Source organism: Camellia sinensis, chromosome 10, assembly GCF_055761805.1.
Source record: "Camellia sinensis isolate YWXY chromosome 10, ASM5576180v1, whole genome shotgun sequence".
NCBI classification, from domain to species: Eukaryota; Viridiplantae; Streptophyta; class Magnoliopsida; order Ericales; family Theaceae; genus Camellia; species Camellia sinensis.
The window spans coordinates 30882021-30898579 of NC_138970.1; the positions used below are offsets into that span (position 1 = coordinate 30882021).

The 16559-nt window shown below is 38.7% G+C and overlaps 1 long non-coding RNA gene across 1 annotated transcript; it reads right to left on the reverse strand.

Moving 5' to 3' along the window:
- Nucleotides 1-513: 513 nt before the first annotated feature.
- On the reverse strand, nt 514-9897 carry LOC114288901 (uncharacterized). The gene is made up of 3 exons (XR_014341895.1): nt 9625-9897; nt 8901-9022; nt 514-3114 (listed from the first exon to the last, which is right to left on the reverse strand). It is a non-coding gene; the product is annotated as an uncharacterized LOC114288901 (long non-coding RNA).
- Between the last annotated feature and the right edge of the window lie 6662 nt (nt 9898-16559).

The window sequence follows — 16559 nt, forward strand, 5'->3', positions numbered from 1 at the left end:
AGTCGTTGATGGGCTAAATTGGTGACTAATCTTTTAGTCGCCAAAAGCTTTCAAAAAACAATTTTATCGCATTTTCAGTGACTAAAACATTTAGTCGCCAAAAACTAAATTGATTTTCCATGACTAATTTATTTAGTAGCCAAAAACTTTTTTGTTCATCTTATTTTTTTTAGCTACTAAATGTTTTAGTCGCCTAAAGTGTAATTCTTTTTAGCTATTAAAAATTTAGACGCCTAAAGTCTATTTTTTTTTTTTTTATTTTGCTACTAGAATTTTAGTAACCAAAAGTATTTTTTTCAGTTTATTTTTTTTTTCAGCTACTAACTATTTAGTTGTTAAAAATATTTACTTCTTTTTTGGCTACCAATTATTTAGTAACCAAAAACATGATATTTTTTAAAAAAAATTTGTCCATAACCTGTGCGTATTTCGTGCAACCTATACCATGTATATAAACAAAACAATATATATATTATCAATCATTTCACAATTTACATCCATTTCACTTCCAACTATCCAAAAAAGAATAACTTTTAATGTCAAATTCCATACAAACTAAGTATATTCCAATCTAAAATAATAATTCTATACAAAATAGAGAATCATCCGAAAACCATTATATTCGTATAGACTCTAGGGATGATAGTGAACTTTTGAAAAGTCTGTCTAATATTGAACCTCATTTTCTAGAGCTTCAACTATATCCTCATCTTGAATGTCACTATGAAAAGCATGCTTCTCGTTGTTGTTACCATTTGTCATATATGATTTCTCCTGCTCCTCTTTGTATAAAATTTGCAAATACAAGTTTTTCTTGTGAGGTTCAGATACACGAGTGGAGAGATCAGCAGTCCTGCATGTTGGCAAAGGGAATGTTAGGTCCTAGTCATTAAAACTCAACTCTTACAGAATTCTAGGTTTTTAAAGCAATTAACTGTGCATATATCTGAACCTAGTCATTTTTAAAGCAGTTAACTATGCATAAGTGTCTCTCCAGGAAGGTATAAATATAAATACAGAAATAAGTTTATATTTATATACAAGGAAGAGGAGGATGAAATGAAACAAGAAGAACCACCCTTAGAAAGACCAACAACATGCATGACTCCAAATATTTAGTAGATGAATCAGACATATCAGCAGCAAGTGATTTCAAAATTATCGTTTACTTGTGACTGTGAATGAAATTCTAAATACTGGTATCTAAAAAAAATTAATAAAGATGCCTCAATGATATTGACACAAGCGACATTGACATCCAAAAGATTAACTTGACAATGCATCTCATAGCAGGATTTTGGTCACAATTTTACTGTGGTTGGCAACCACTTGAGGCACAACTTAAGTATCTCCATGATAAGAGAACAAATGATTTTGCATGTTGGCTACATATGCTTTTATAAGATGGCATCAACAGGTTGAGAAGTATGATTCACTACATATTCAACATGTATTTTCTTCATTGCAAAGATCAACATCAAAACCTAGAAGTAGCTTGGATCTTAACTCAAAATCTGTAAATGCTGCCAAAACTCATAGAGAATTCAACCTATTAAATTAAAAATATATTCAACACTAACCTTGGATCTATAGGCCAATAACTTCTTAGCACTTCCAAACAAATGGTTGTGGTCCTTGTGAAGATTCATGGGTATAATGACAGAAATGTATCCTGTTTCTATGATAATGACCTTATATTAAGTTACCATTCTTTTTGAGGACTTGATCTATTCCCCGAATTCTAGAATTTAAGTTTCCATACTATGTTAGTTTTTTCCACTCACAATTTCATCTTTTAGACTGCTCTCTCTCTCTCTCTCTCTCTCTCTCTCTCTCTCTCTCTCCTTTCTAGTTCTACATTCACCAGTTGGAACTATACCCAAATTAATTTGGAGGAAAGTACACTCTTTGTTTTTTTCCCCTGCTTTTGAATGACTTGCTATAATCTACTTTTTGTTTAGCTACTGTGACCCTATACTCACATATATTGTTTCCCTGCATTTTAATGATCTTCATATTTGCTATCCTTATTTCCATCATACCAAAAGCCAGAAAATTAAGGCAAAGAATGCAAGAACATTAAGGCGTTGAACTGATTAGCATCATACTTGGAAAAGGGACGAGGATGAACACTAGAATAATACCTCACTGCCTGTACCAAGGTGCTAACCAAAAGGATCAATATCAAACAGTATCCGCTGATTGATATTTTCTGAAGATCGATATAGCCTAATTACAGGATGCACACAGGCAAAACAATCAGTCAAAGCCCTTCTTTAAATTTAGTGATTAAAGAGGGTAATCCAAAATTTGCATGAACAAAAAGAACAAGCCATTTAAAGCAACACAGACTGGAAAATGTAGAACTATGTTTGCGTATGTGGCAGCAGAGCATGTAAGGGTCCTATAACAAATTTGAGGATAATTTTTTTGGTCAAATGCATTCATATTATCCAGAAATTAGCATATAATAACCAGCTATAAAAATAATGATAAGGTTCATTAAAGGGTAAGCTGAAACTAGATAGCTCATGGAGGACAAAATAAGAGAGCAATTACAATGTTTAATAAATATCTTGGAGATGAACATAAAAACAAATCCATTTGCTTTAATTGAATAACTAAGACTGGAAGAAAGTCTGCATTAATTATTTGAACTCCATTATCATTATATTATGATGGTGTTATCTTATTTTATTGACAATTGTCATAATATAAGATCAGTAGGAGTGCAAGTTATCTAGAATTGTTTCCTAAATCTAGCTTGTCTTTGTACAAGATGGAGCTTAAGAATATCATATTATGGATTTTTATTTATTTATTTATTTGTTTTTAATAACAAATATTAACACCAAAAGACAACAAATTTAGAAAATGTATGTGTGCTTAAATGAATTATGCAAGATTAAATTGTAGAGTTTGCATAGGCTCAAATGGTTGCGGACCATCTATCGGTTGTATTCCACCTAGCCTATAGTGTACGTTTCATGTGAGGGAACACAAAAACAAAAACAAAAAAAATATAAAACATAAACAAAATTCAAAATGAACGACACAATAATTTACCTTTCGCTCCCCTGTATACAAATAGTTACCATCTTTTGAGAATTGCACCTGACAGAAAGTTGTGCTTGAAAAGGTTAATTGTTCATATTGCAGAAAGAATTCAAAATGAATGACAATAATATGAACACTTACATGTGTAACCCCACCTTGTTGGCCAAGAAATCAAGAAGTTTCTCAATTTTTAAAAAATGTTACACAATTTCTATACAGAAAGTGTGCACTTTGGTAGTTTCTTAAACATTGTAATTTTTTAAGTTTCTCAATTTGAGAAACTGTGAAATTCGACATTTTTTTCGAACAAAAATTGTGAAATATTCTAATTTCGCAATATAGATTCTGTAAAATTTCTCCCTTTTTTTAAGGACAAAAACAAGTTTCACAATTTCATAAATAATGTTTTTAGAAGCTTGAAAATTTCATTTTTTTAAACATAATTTCATATCGAATACTGATATCTTCCAACAAATCTCTACGAATTTTAAAAAAAAATATAATTGTTATAACAAATGGATGTATACAATGAAAGTTATGACATTTTTAAAATTTGAAACTAAAAAAACTAACCAACTTGGTAAGCAACAAGATCAACATGAGTTCCTGAGTTTATAAATTAAGGGCACACACACCCCACTAAATGACGAGTTAATCTGAATCATCACCCAAAAATAACTAATTAACGGGATATCTTAAGTTAATAAAAAGTGTTGATGCCTAATATACCCAACTCACAGACAACTTTAATGAACAAGTCACCATGTATAACTCAACTACATTTTTGTGTAGAGAATAGAAACAGCTACAGATTATACAACATCCTTATCTAAGTGGTTTTTTATGAATGTCAATAAGAGATTTAATCTACAGTAGTAGCTAGTGATGCTCATTTAAAATGACTACAAGACTCAAAGGGCTTCTATGTTTAGGATTGCTAACAAGAACTACAGTATCATTCTAAAGTTCCTTTTTTTTTATATTGAAATTACTATTTTAGCCTTATCTACCGGGAGAGGAATGGTTGGGATGAATCAAGTCACATTAGCTGGAGCATCATTTTAGGGTGGTGTGGATCCTGATAAGAACTGAATACTAACCATTTGATCCCAAATTTTAGAGTAAGGATATTTTGATATTTTTACACACATGTTGCTCTAATTTCTATGTACTTATAATTGAGGGGAGAAAAGGCTAGCTCTAGATATTATGACTTTCTGGTCATATTACAATCCACAACTAGTTTTTGGAAAGAATCATGTAAATTTTTTGTGTTCATTTATATTTGATCTTTGTTTCTTATTCTTATTCATGTTTGTGTTTTGTGTTCTGTTTATTAGGTGTATCAATTCTTAATGCATCAAGACACTTATGGTTCATCAATAAGTGTAATGATTTCTTTACTCATCAACAAAGGATTTTTCTTTTTGCCGATCAAACCAAAAAAAAAGGGAAGACACTTATGGTTCACCATAAGTGGCATCAAAGTGAATGAGCAAAGGCAACACCTTCAGTTACATTTAACATAGCCAAGCTTCATAAACCACTTGTAGCAGTTTTACTTGTAAACTTTGCAACAATTAATCTACGGTTTTAATGGTCAAACATTGTAACTGAAGTTAGGAAACAATATAAGAGATTATCATAATAAAACCAATAGAAAGGTGTAGACACCCCATTTTTGACCGCCCTTAAGACTTGGGCACTACTGATGGTTTGCTCGGTGTTGAGAGATGTGCAGGGCAAAGAATTTCTTCGGCTAGAAGAGAGGCAAATCTTTCAAAACACTTTGTTTAGGGTTTTGGAGTTGAAGAAAAGAGGAAAGGAGAGGAGAAAACTAGTTTGGGAGAAGTTCGGCATGAATCCGGGTAGAAGCGAGTCGAGCATCCCTCGCTGAATCGGGCTTATCTATCTGTACACTTGGAGTTTAGCTATGGCGCCACCACCGTCGGAAAGATTACTTCCGGGGCTTCATTTTGCACTCAAGAATCTCTTAAAGCCAAGTCCGGGTGGGGGAGATATGATTGGTTGAAGTTGGGCATCATCCCGGTTGGATCGAATCTGTGCGGCTTCACGGAAAAGGGCATAACTTTTTCCACAGGAGGAATTTTAATGCAAGGTTTGCGCCATTGCAAAGCTAACTTCCGGGGCTTCAATTTGGACACCCACCGGCATTTTTTTGACCTTTTCATCATCTATCGGCAATCTATTTTGCCGACCGGCAAAATATTATGCCGACCGGCACTTTATTTTGGCCGACGACCAAATTTTCTGGCCGGTTTGCACCATTTGCACCCTCCAAGCCTGGTGCATCCCAGCTGTGCCAGCTGGGATGCACAGACCCTACTCCACGTGCATATATGTGGCTATTTTGAGCCTTTGCACACCCTTTGGCCCCTTTTCTTGCACCCTTTGCTCAAGGCTTCTTGAGGAAGCCTTGACCCCTTATCTTGGCTTCCTCAAGAAGCCTACCAGCTGTCCAAGCTTCTCCAATAAGCCTTGAACCCCTTTGACCCCTTTCCCTTGACTTAGCTTGTAAGTTAAGTGATTTCCTTGCCTTATATATGCACCTCTCCTCCTCCTTTGTTTAGGTTAGAGATTTGGAGCAAAAACCAGACCTAATACATACATATTACATATATATCACCCTCTCTCTCTATATCTCCCTCTCTCTCTACATTTGGGTGGGTTAGAGTGATCAAACACCCTTGTTCTTGGGCCATTTCTTCATCAACTCATAGCACAAGGCATCCAACGCCTATTCCAACAGCTTGAGGCTGTTCTCCAGAGCTTAGGAGCACCTAAACTTGGTCCAAGAGGTGCTGGTTCATTGGTCTACAAGGGTGAGTCCTCATCTTCCCTTTTCTAGCCTTTTTTTGCTTCATATCTAAGCCATAGTTTCTTGCACTTTTGGGCTCCGACCTAAACTTCAAATCATCATATTTTGAGGTCCTCTTCATGTTTGATTGAGGACCTCTTGCTGTTTGAGGATAGTAGCTAGCACTTCCTTCTTTATCTCTCCTTTAGGCCCTAATCTTGCATGTTATTTTTGGCCTATGTGTAATCTGTTTTTGGGGATGTAGTAAACTGTAGATAGGCTTATTTTGAGCCCTTCTTCAACATTGAAGAAGGGCTCAACACTGTTTGGGACTTCCATGTTGTACTTCCCTTTATATCCTCTTTTTGATCCCATTTTTGTATGTCTTGGCAGCCCCTGATGTTGCTGTTTTTGGACCTTGGTCCGAACTAAAAGTGGCTTTATTTTGACCTCCTGAACATTTTTTATTAAGGGTATTTTCTTGTTTGGTGAATGTTTTGTATACCTCATGTTGTAGCCACTTTTGAGCCTCATTTTGCATTGTATTTCTAGCATGTTTGTATACTGATTTCGGGGCTGCCATGAACTGTAAATGTGCATATTTTGGGCCCCTCTTCAATGTTGTTGAAGGTCCCTAACATGTTTGGGGACAGAAACTGTGAGTTGCTTCATAATCTCATGTTTAGGGCCGTTTTTGTATGCCATTGTTGCCCTATCTTTGTTTGCTTTTTGGCCATGAGTTGTACTAGTAAAATGCTAATTTTGGGACTGCCTTGCTACTGTCTATTCATTGCATATCCATGTTGTGCATGTTTGATATAGCTATAGGCCATTTCGGGTGCCAAAGTCCATGTTTCGGGACTATTCCATGCATCGGGTGTGTTTTCGCCTCGTTCCGGGGCTGTTTTCCCCCATATTTCAGTGACGAAATCCCATTAGCATATTTTCATGTCATTTTCCATGCCATTGCATTGCATATGCCATTGCCTCGGTTTGCGTGCCCGTGTGCACGCATTTCGAGGCACTTCATTTTCATTCATCGGCCTCTTATGTGAGTGTGGCTGAGGCTCTCTCATGTTAGTATAAGTCCATGTTGCATTCTATATGCCATTTTAGCCATTGCATTGCATATGCCATTGCCTCGGTTTGCGTGCCCGTGCGCACGCATTTCGAGGCACTTCATTTTCTTCCATTGGCTACTGTTTTAGGCCTATTTTAGAGTTGCCTAATTCATGTATAAGTCCATCTTTTCATCTATTTGCATTGCCATATGTATGCTTGTATGCTTGCATAAGTGCCTTGCCATGCCATGTTGCATTCTTAGCTTGTATGCCTAGGTTGCATTGCATCTTGCATGCATTCCTTGTCCCTTGACTTGGGTGATAGGGATTGGGAGTTTTGTTTGATTGGTTTGCATACATTTGAAATCAAAGTTGCATACTTGGTTCTTTGGGCCATCATGCATGGAAATGCGTGATTGGTGGTCCGGGAACCGAGGCACATGTCCCTTTGAGTCATTACAATGATAAGGGATATGGTCGATGCATACATGCCTTGAATTGTGCTGCCATGCCTCGCTTTGCCCTCTGTTGCTGTGAATTGCAGGTCCAGCAGACTTTCTTTGCCGACCGGCAGTGTAAGGTGCCGGCCGGCAACCTTTTCTCTGCCGACAGATTCAATTTTGTGCCGATGGACATATACCAGTGCCGGTGGTGATTCCACTCAGCCGGTGGTACTCCCCAGTGCCTAGGGATGCAACCCTGAGGTTTTGACAGTCTCTAGAGGAGTGAAAGAAGGAAAACAGAGGCAGCTTGCGCATGGCGGCGCGCTTCCCGAGGCGTTTTCCTGTTTCAATTAATTTATTTAATTTGTTAATTAAATTAGTTAATTTGTAATATTAATTAGCTTGCGTAGTTAATTAATTTGTAATATTTATTCGGTCCCTCCGAGCGAGGGCAAGTCTGTAATAAGTGTGGGTGCGTGTGTGTATGTCTTCCAACCCCCACTTCTTTCTTCCCTTTTACTTACCTGCTTTAATGGTTAGTATTAGGGCACGTTTAATTTAGCATACCTCATGCTATGCATGTGTGCATCCATGCATTTGTATTGCATGCATTAGGCTCGGTACATCACGCTAATTGCATCAATACTTCAATTCCCAAACTGAATACGTGATAATTGTGCATTTTCACGTGACATGTTTAGGATAGCCGAGCCTATTCTAACAACACTTTGTATGCGATGCATTAGGCACTTAACATGGACTTGGATCATGCATGTTTGCTAACAAGTTCTTTGTTTTGGCACGGAGTACGATGTAAGTATTTCCGCTTTAGCATCTCGCATGTGTGTGAATGTTAACATGACAGTATGCTTGCCATGCGGCTAGATGCTTATGTGTTAAACTGTTTTGAATGCCTGTGGGTGAAGGTTGGATTGTTTGAGTTGGAAGAACTCATTGAAATCCGTGTTTTAGCCTACTTGCGAGTAGCAAATTCCAAAGCATTTTCAAAACGAACGGATATGCAATGTCTCTTTCCAAATTAGGCAATCTAGTCTATACTTGTTTGCTGTGCGCATAACATAGTAATTCTAGGCTAATAAATGGAATAAGAACACATAAACGTTTTCAAAACAGAATATCACGGTTAGTAGAGGCCGGTCTTCGGACCGGGCGAAAGGGGGTGCTCATAGTTGACCTTCCCCGATCGTACCTAAGCTCCCGAGCCGAGACAACTCCGGTGATGACGGACATGTGGCCTTCGGCACCGAGTCAGGGTTTCCTAAATTCTCCCATTTTAAAATATTTAGGTGGCGACTCTGTATCTGGCAAAGCAGTCCATGTTTGGCACTACTTTTTCAAAAATCTGTTTCTCAAAACGATTTGCCAGATTTGGACTCTTTGGTTCAGATTAAGAACCGTGACACAAATCGAGTCCGAACCGTAGCACGAGGCCCACGCGGGCGCGTCTACAAAAGGCAGTGAAAGAAAATTCACAATAAAAAGCTTCTTTTAGTTTCTCACCCATTATGTTGACTACAATCCATAGCATGAATGAATAAGATTTGAACAAGCAATGTCGACCATGCCACAAGCAAACATGTTAGCCTCTAATGCCCCAATTGCTCCATCATAAATCAGTAAACCTGTTACAAAGACATGCATGAACAGAATTTCATAATGAAACTGTTTTTACAAATCTTAAGAGGAAAATAATTTTTTTTTTAATAAAACATATATATGTTACCAGCTAGGTGTTTAAGTGTATTTCACATTGACTATCATGACTAATTGTGAATTTTGATCCTTAAAAAATATTATAAACCAAAGGAGATTATGACCTTATTATAGAGATTTGTACCAGAATTTAAATTAGTCCATGAAGACGGAAAACAAAGGACATATATCACTAATCAAAATAAAAGAGGACAGATAATTTGGTCTGTGGTGAATTTTTCATTTAGGCATTGCATCAAACAGTTGGTGAGCATAAGCAGAAATTCATGGCAAACCACACATGTATCAGCACAAACCAAACTCAAAAACATAGAGGCAAAGACAATTTCCCATCACGCAAACACAATGGAACAAAAATCAGACCACTCCCTTTGCTTTCTCATCATAGATATATATCTCATCAATCTGTGTATGTACGTATACAATAATACAGTTCAATCGTTATTGAATTGCAAGTCCAAAAAAGCTCTGATTTGGGTAATTCAGAGTACAAAGAACTGAAGAAAAATACCTCTGATTTGGGGAATTCAGCGTCGGTAGCGAAGAGCGAGGGTGGGTGTCGATGCTGCATTGGGTTTTTGTTCTTTGCTGATCTTCCTTTTCAATGGTGGTGGACAGTCGCGGAGTTGCTATGGCAGTGGACTGATGTTGAAGAAGATTATGGGTGGTGAACACAACACCCATCTCTTTCTCTGTACTATAACACCTTGAAGAAGATTATGGGTGATGAGAGAGATCCACCATAGGTGAAGAGAAGAGGAGGAGAGAGAGAGAGAGAGAGAGAGAGAGAGAGAGAGAGAGGAAGAGGAAGAGAGGGGTTGAAAATAAAGAGAGAGAGAGACACTGAAAATATATATCATTTTACACAATTAGCGACCAAAGATTTTTTAGTCGCCAATTAATTTGATAAATCCCTCCAAAATTTGAAATATCTCCCTCCAAATGTTTTAGTTTTTTGGCAACTAAAAAATTGTTTAGTCGCTGAAAACACACTTTTGCCGACCAAAAGTTTGGTCGCCAAAGATAAAAATTAAAATTTTATTTTACATTCAACGACTAAATAATTTTAGTAGCCAAAACTAATCATACAGCAACTAAAAAAAATTTTAGTCGCTAAAAACACACTTTTGGTGACCAAAAATTTGGTCGCCAAAAAAAAAAAATTAATTTTTATTTTTCGTTCGGTGACTAACTAATTTTAGTAGCCAAAACAAATCACACAACGACTAAAACATTTTTTAGTAGCCAATTGTAGCATTTTTGGCGATTAAATTTTTTTTTAATCGCCAATAATCAATATACCCCAACTAAAAAAAATTAGTAGCTAAATATTGTACTGTTGCCGACTAAAAAAAATTTTGGTCGCCAATTCCACAAATTTTGGTGACTAAATTTTTTTTAGTCGCCAAAAGTGCATTTTGTTGTAGTGAATTTGGAATTGGTTCGATGAAATTGCATCTTGAAAGCTCGATTCTAGACAACACTCTCAGATTACCAACAGAATCTGGTAATGTCCCTGAAAAAGTTACGTTGCTAAGCACCAGGGTGCGAAGGGATCCATTTGGAGGAAACTGTGGCAAAACCCCCTGAAGATTGCTATTTTCTGACAAGTCAAGAGCCTGCAACGTTGATACTTGGAATATCTTTTCCGGAACCTTTCCATACAAGTTGGAAAAGAAGAAATGCAAGGATCTCAAATTCGGCAAGTCTGCATAGAACTCCGGAACTAGAGCAGACAGATTGTTCTGACTCAGTCGAATGTCGGAAAGAAACTCAAGCTTTTGAAGAGAAGAATCAATAGGGCTTGAAAGATAGTAATTGGATATGCTCAAAATTTGCATATAAGGCAGTGAAGACGAAATGGCCTCACACCATTGGCTACCCTGGATTGAAATATTTACCCTGTCAAGTAGGAGTTGTTCAAGCCCCATGAGGTTTTGAAGAAGGGTTTGTAAATTTGGGTTTTCAAGTTTTAGGAAAGGAACTCTGGAGAAGTATAGAGTATCAGATCAAGAGTAACCAAATTTGTCATGTATAACAATTCAATTGGAATTCGCCCAGCAACATTTGCATTTGACAAATTCAGATATGTTAGTATGGTAAGTTTGTTGAATCGAATTTGTGTGAAAGTGAAATTATTGTAAGCCAAATATAGGTTTTGAAGAAACTGGAGGCTGAAAAGAATACTCGAGTGGTTGATTCCACCAGGGATTGATTTTCTGTTCAGGTCTAGACCAGTGACATGACCTGCTTTGTCGCAAGTCACACCCTTCTTACTACAACAATCGTTTATTTGAGTCCAATTTAGCAACTTGACAGAAACTACTGAATTGAATGTGAGGTTGTTCTTCAATTGGAGCAACAATGAGCTCTGATCACTAAAGGCATTGGCTGTGTATTGGAACAGCACTAATGCATAAGATCAAGAGAATATTCAATAGAGAAAAGCCAAGCAAAGAATGCAATTCTCATGTTTAAGGGTATTGTGAAGCAGAAGCACAACAATGGAAATGAAATGAATAGCTCAAGTTGGGAGTGGTGAATTTTTTATGATAGAGAAATCCAACAACTTGTCCATCTCCCAACATTCTGTACAAGGCCGTATGAATAATTTTCAAATACACACAATGACTTGCAAACGACATGCTTATTCGGTCAAGCACGGGTTGAAAGGAGGAAAATACAATATCTTTTTTTTGCAGTTTTCAAAAACTTTTGCCCCACCTGTTTGTGAATAAGGAAAAAATTGCCTTTTTTGTACAAACTATGAACAACATGTAACAGTGGCAAAACATTTTCTGAGACTGGGGTTTCTACTTTCATCAGTATATGCTTCAATTTGTTTGTTTATTTTTGGGAAGTGGTTTGTGTAGCATTTTCTGAGCTAAGCATTTCCTTTAAAAAAATTTACAAGGATAAATTGGAAAGAGCTTTTTTATTTTTGAATAATATGGTTAAGTTGTTTTTTTTTTTTTTTTTTTGCAGCTTCTCTTGGTAAAATAAGCTAACCTAAACTTATGGATTGTCAAATACATCTTACAAGTCACCTTGGATTCTTGTTCTCATAACGCTTCCTTTTTCGAGAGGACGACGCCTCTGCTTGCGAGCGGCTTCCTCCTGTAGAGGTTACCACAGCAACTCTACTACTGCGGGAGTAGCGGTGGCTGTCGCAAGATCTGTGTAAAGGACCAGTGGTACTAAGGTTTCTAGCTACCTCAATCAAGGCTGAAAAGGTAGGCAGATTATGGTTCACCAAGAAAATTTTGTAGTCGCGTATGGCACCCTCCACACATATGCTAACTAAGTGAGCTTTATCCAATGGTTCATGACAGTCAACAGCCTTATCTTGGAACTGCTTAACATAGTCCAATATATCTTCGCCTTCTTTTTGGACATCTCGCCCAAGTGTGAGGGTTGTGACTTTCTCTTAGACTTGGAAGAACTTTGTATGGAACTTGTTCACCATCTTCTCCAAACTCTTGATCGAGTTGGGAGCCAAGTTCACATACCAACTGTAAGCCCTTTCGGTGAGTGATTTGGAGAACTCCCGAAGGCGCAGAGAGTGGTCACTACCATGGACACGAAGAGTTTCAATGAACTTCACCACATGTTCTCTGGCATTGCCTTGTTTTCCATCAAACTTAATAAACTTGGGCATTGTATACCCAGTTGGGTATGGCATAGTCAATATCTCCTAAGAGTATGGGGGCTTCACATCTGGGTCTGGGAGACATGGCAGTTGCTTCTTGCTACGCTCTTGCTCAAGCATAGCTTGTACATCGGCTAGAGTAACAAAGTGAGTGGGCTGGAATGGTCTAGTCTGCTCCTGGGTAGCTGATCTAGTAGCTGTACCGTTCGCTTGAGGTACCACCAGAGGCACCCGGATCAGAGCCTGAACCTTAGGGAACAAGTTAGGCACTGGGTTCGGGACTGCTACAGGTAGAGGTGCTTGCACTGGAGCTGGTCTAGAAGCCATGGCCATAATAGCCTCAGTGAGAGTTTGCAAGGCTACCAAGATCTCCCTCTACATATCCTAGAGTGACTGAACTGCCTCAATCATGACATTGTTGTCATGGTCCTCCGCGTGTGTTACTCCGCCATTGGAAGAGCCTTGCTGTCGTGGGATTTGCTGAACTTTATCCTCTGCCATCTTTTTCAATGAAGTGTGTAAACCACTGCGGGTATGAACCATCAACAAAGTAGCCTCCCCAGCGGAGTTGCCAGAAATATAGGGGGGTTCAGGGTTAAGGAAGTGATTAGATACGCAAAACTATGTTGATGGTCCAATAATGGTGGGAGTGGTTGGAGAATGAACAGCAGTAACTATCTAGGAGTTTGAGAGTGTATAGCTGGGTGAGGGTGAAGCAAGTGACTCAAGAAGTGTATGACAATGCACAAATGGGCAGCATCTCCTCCAAATCCCAAAAATTCCTTCTGTTGAACCTTGGGAAATGGGTCATATTTATAGGCTTTTCCTTGACACCAAAAGGACACCAAGTGGCCAAATAGAGAGAAGACATGTGTCCTAGGGGATCACATGGAATATTCTGCCTTGAGCCACCAGGTTGAAGGTGCCATGTGTCCCTCTGCATGTACTGTGTACTATCTGTTTGCCTCCTCAACTACCTTTTTTGAGCCTCACCAAGTGTAGTTGCGACCGGAGTGTTTGGCGCTGCAACTTCCTTTTGAGCCTTAGTAAGTGCAGTTGTGGCGGGAGTGTTTGCCTCTGCACTTGCCTTCTCAGCTTGAACCTCAGCAAGTGCACTTGTAGCGGTGAACCTCACCGCTGCACTTGCCTTCTCAGTTCTATTTTTCCAGTACATGCATTCTCAGGACTCCATTAGTTTGCTATCGATTATGTTCGTGCCCACCTCAGCGAAGCGTCCACCCGAAGCCACCTAACCACAAACTCCCCAGCTTCCCAGGGCAAAGGCCACATCTAAGCCTGCAATCGGCCACGCTGTGCCTTAGTACCAAGCCCAAGGAGGCTTCTTTAGTCCTTCCTATGCGACTAAGGCAAGTCCATGACCTGGGTAATGGAAAGGGAGTCCCTTATACTCGGGCTACCCTGCTCCCATCTTCGCGGGATTGTCGCGGTAAACTGGTATCTCTAGGCCTGCTATCAGCTCCAACTAGTAAGTCTTGGGGCTTGCTATCAGCGCCAAGTTAAATGAACTTTGGGGCTTGCTGTCAACCCTAGGCTAGTAATGCCTTGGGGCTTGCTATCAACGCCAAGCAGTGGCCTCTACTTGTAGAGGGAAGTCTCTCTCGAAGGCTGTTATCACCTTGGCAGGATATTCCCTCTGCAACTTAGTTGCTGCAGTAGTATTTCCTGCGGCGAGTTCAGATGGCAGGATCGAAGATATTGGAGATGGCGGCGCCAATAGAATGCCTCCGTAACTTAGGCGCTGCAAGTACCGCCTCTGCAACTTAGTTGCATCGGCTTTCTCTTTCCCTCAGCAACTTCAGATGGCAGCAGAGCTGAAGTTATTAAAAATGGCGGCGCTGAGGCAAAGTGCCTCAGCAACTTTGTCGCTGCACATGTTCCCTCCGCAACTTGATTTGGGCATTTTTTTCTCACAGAGTCCATATGGGGCCTTGGTGGGTCGAACCTGCCTCGACCCATTCGTTGGCCCACTTCCCTTGGGCTTTGGCCCATGTTCCTTTCTTGCCCTTGGTCGTCTCTTTGGGGCGACCTCAGTGCTTAGGTCCATACTTAGTTTGGGGTTTAATTTCTGACCCTCTACACATATACACAAGACGTACTACGTATACACACAAAATATATATATATATATATATGGAATATATATACATACAGACACGTACGTAAATACAGACATACGAATACACAAATACATTAATATAGATACGTATATATAGACGAGCTATATACGATATACATATATGCATACACACGTATATATAGATTATATATACATATATACAGATACGTATACAGACACAAAAATATGGATACGGATACATCGAAAAAATATATACAAAATATATGCATATATGGTATATATATATACCATTACACAGAACTCTCTATCTCTCCTTTGTTTTTGTCTCTATCTCTGCCTCGTTTGTCTTTGTCGAGCGCCGTGTCTAGTCCGTAATTTCCACAATCACGTCGCACCTGACCGACACTAGCCCTTGTTTGTCAAAGATTGCCTCGACAATCTGGTCTTCTTTGGCTTCTTCTTCTTCTCCATTTTCTTCTTAAATGAGGCCTGCGAGAGAGCAGAGCAGAGAACTACACACTTCCTCCCTGCCATTACTCTGCCAATTTTTCCTTTGGCATTATACTCCCCCTGACATGGCTTCTTCTTCTCGTACTTTTTCCCTTTTCCCCAACCTTAACACTTTCTCGATTGAAAATGCTGACACCGGCTCCTCTACGTCTCGACAAAGTGCCCCTGCTTTTATTCTCAACTTCCCTGAGATGTCAATCCAGCAAATAATGACAGCTTAATATGACATTGAAGCCAACCACTATAAGCTGAAATCTTGCGTAGAGACGGTGACCGCAATCTCCAATTTGTCTCACTGGATGCAGAATAGGAGAAATGAGGTACACCAGTTAAACACCCACCTTTCTCTACTCCAGAGTATGTACAAAGATGCTTGGGCAGAGATTAGCATATTGAAGATGCAAAACAAGGAACTGAGACGACAAGCCAACCAATTTAATGGTTGGCGGGGAGTAATTTCTTTTGAAAACTCTGGAAATGCCAAAGCAGAGTCTTCTAGGAATCCCTGAGAGTAAAGATGAAGCGAGGTATTTGATGGTAGATTCGAGCAATGAGGTTGTGTGCAAATGAAGTCGGTTGTAATCTTTGTCACCGAGTTGCTACCGGAAACTGAAAAAATGCCTATCTCTCTATTTTTCTGTATTTTTCAATTTTTTTTTCTGTTTTTTCTCTTTTTCTTTTTCTTTTTTTTTTTGTTTTGTTTCTCTATTTCTGTTTGCTTAAGAAGGAGCACTAAAGCTTCAGAATTTCCCTCTTTGTTTTTGAATTCTCTTTTCTTTTTTGCTTATAATGTTGATTGGGGCTTCACCTTAAGTTTCAATAAAATATGTTCTGCTTGTTTTGCACATCATGGCATGAATGACACAGCATTTGAGCTTGAAAACATTTTGTTTGAATTTGAATTTGAGAATGATTGAATTTTAATAAATTCTGAATTGAACACTGAGCCTTCAACTGACCGAAAACCAAAGAATGACTCAATGAAAGAAAAACAAAGCAAAAACAATCAAAACACACCTATTTACACTTGTTTGGAATGAAAGACCCTCAAAACATAACTCAGAAGGACGCACCATTGAGCCTAAGAAAATTATGCAATTTTTTCAGTTCTAGGTTCATAAACTAGCCGGCCGGCAAACTAAGTGGTTGGCCGACTGATTTATGAATCACCCGGCTGCACGAACTGATG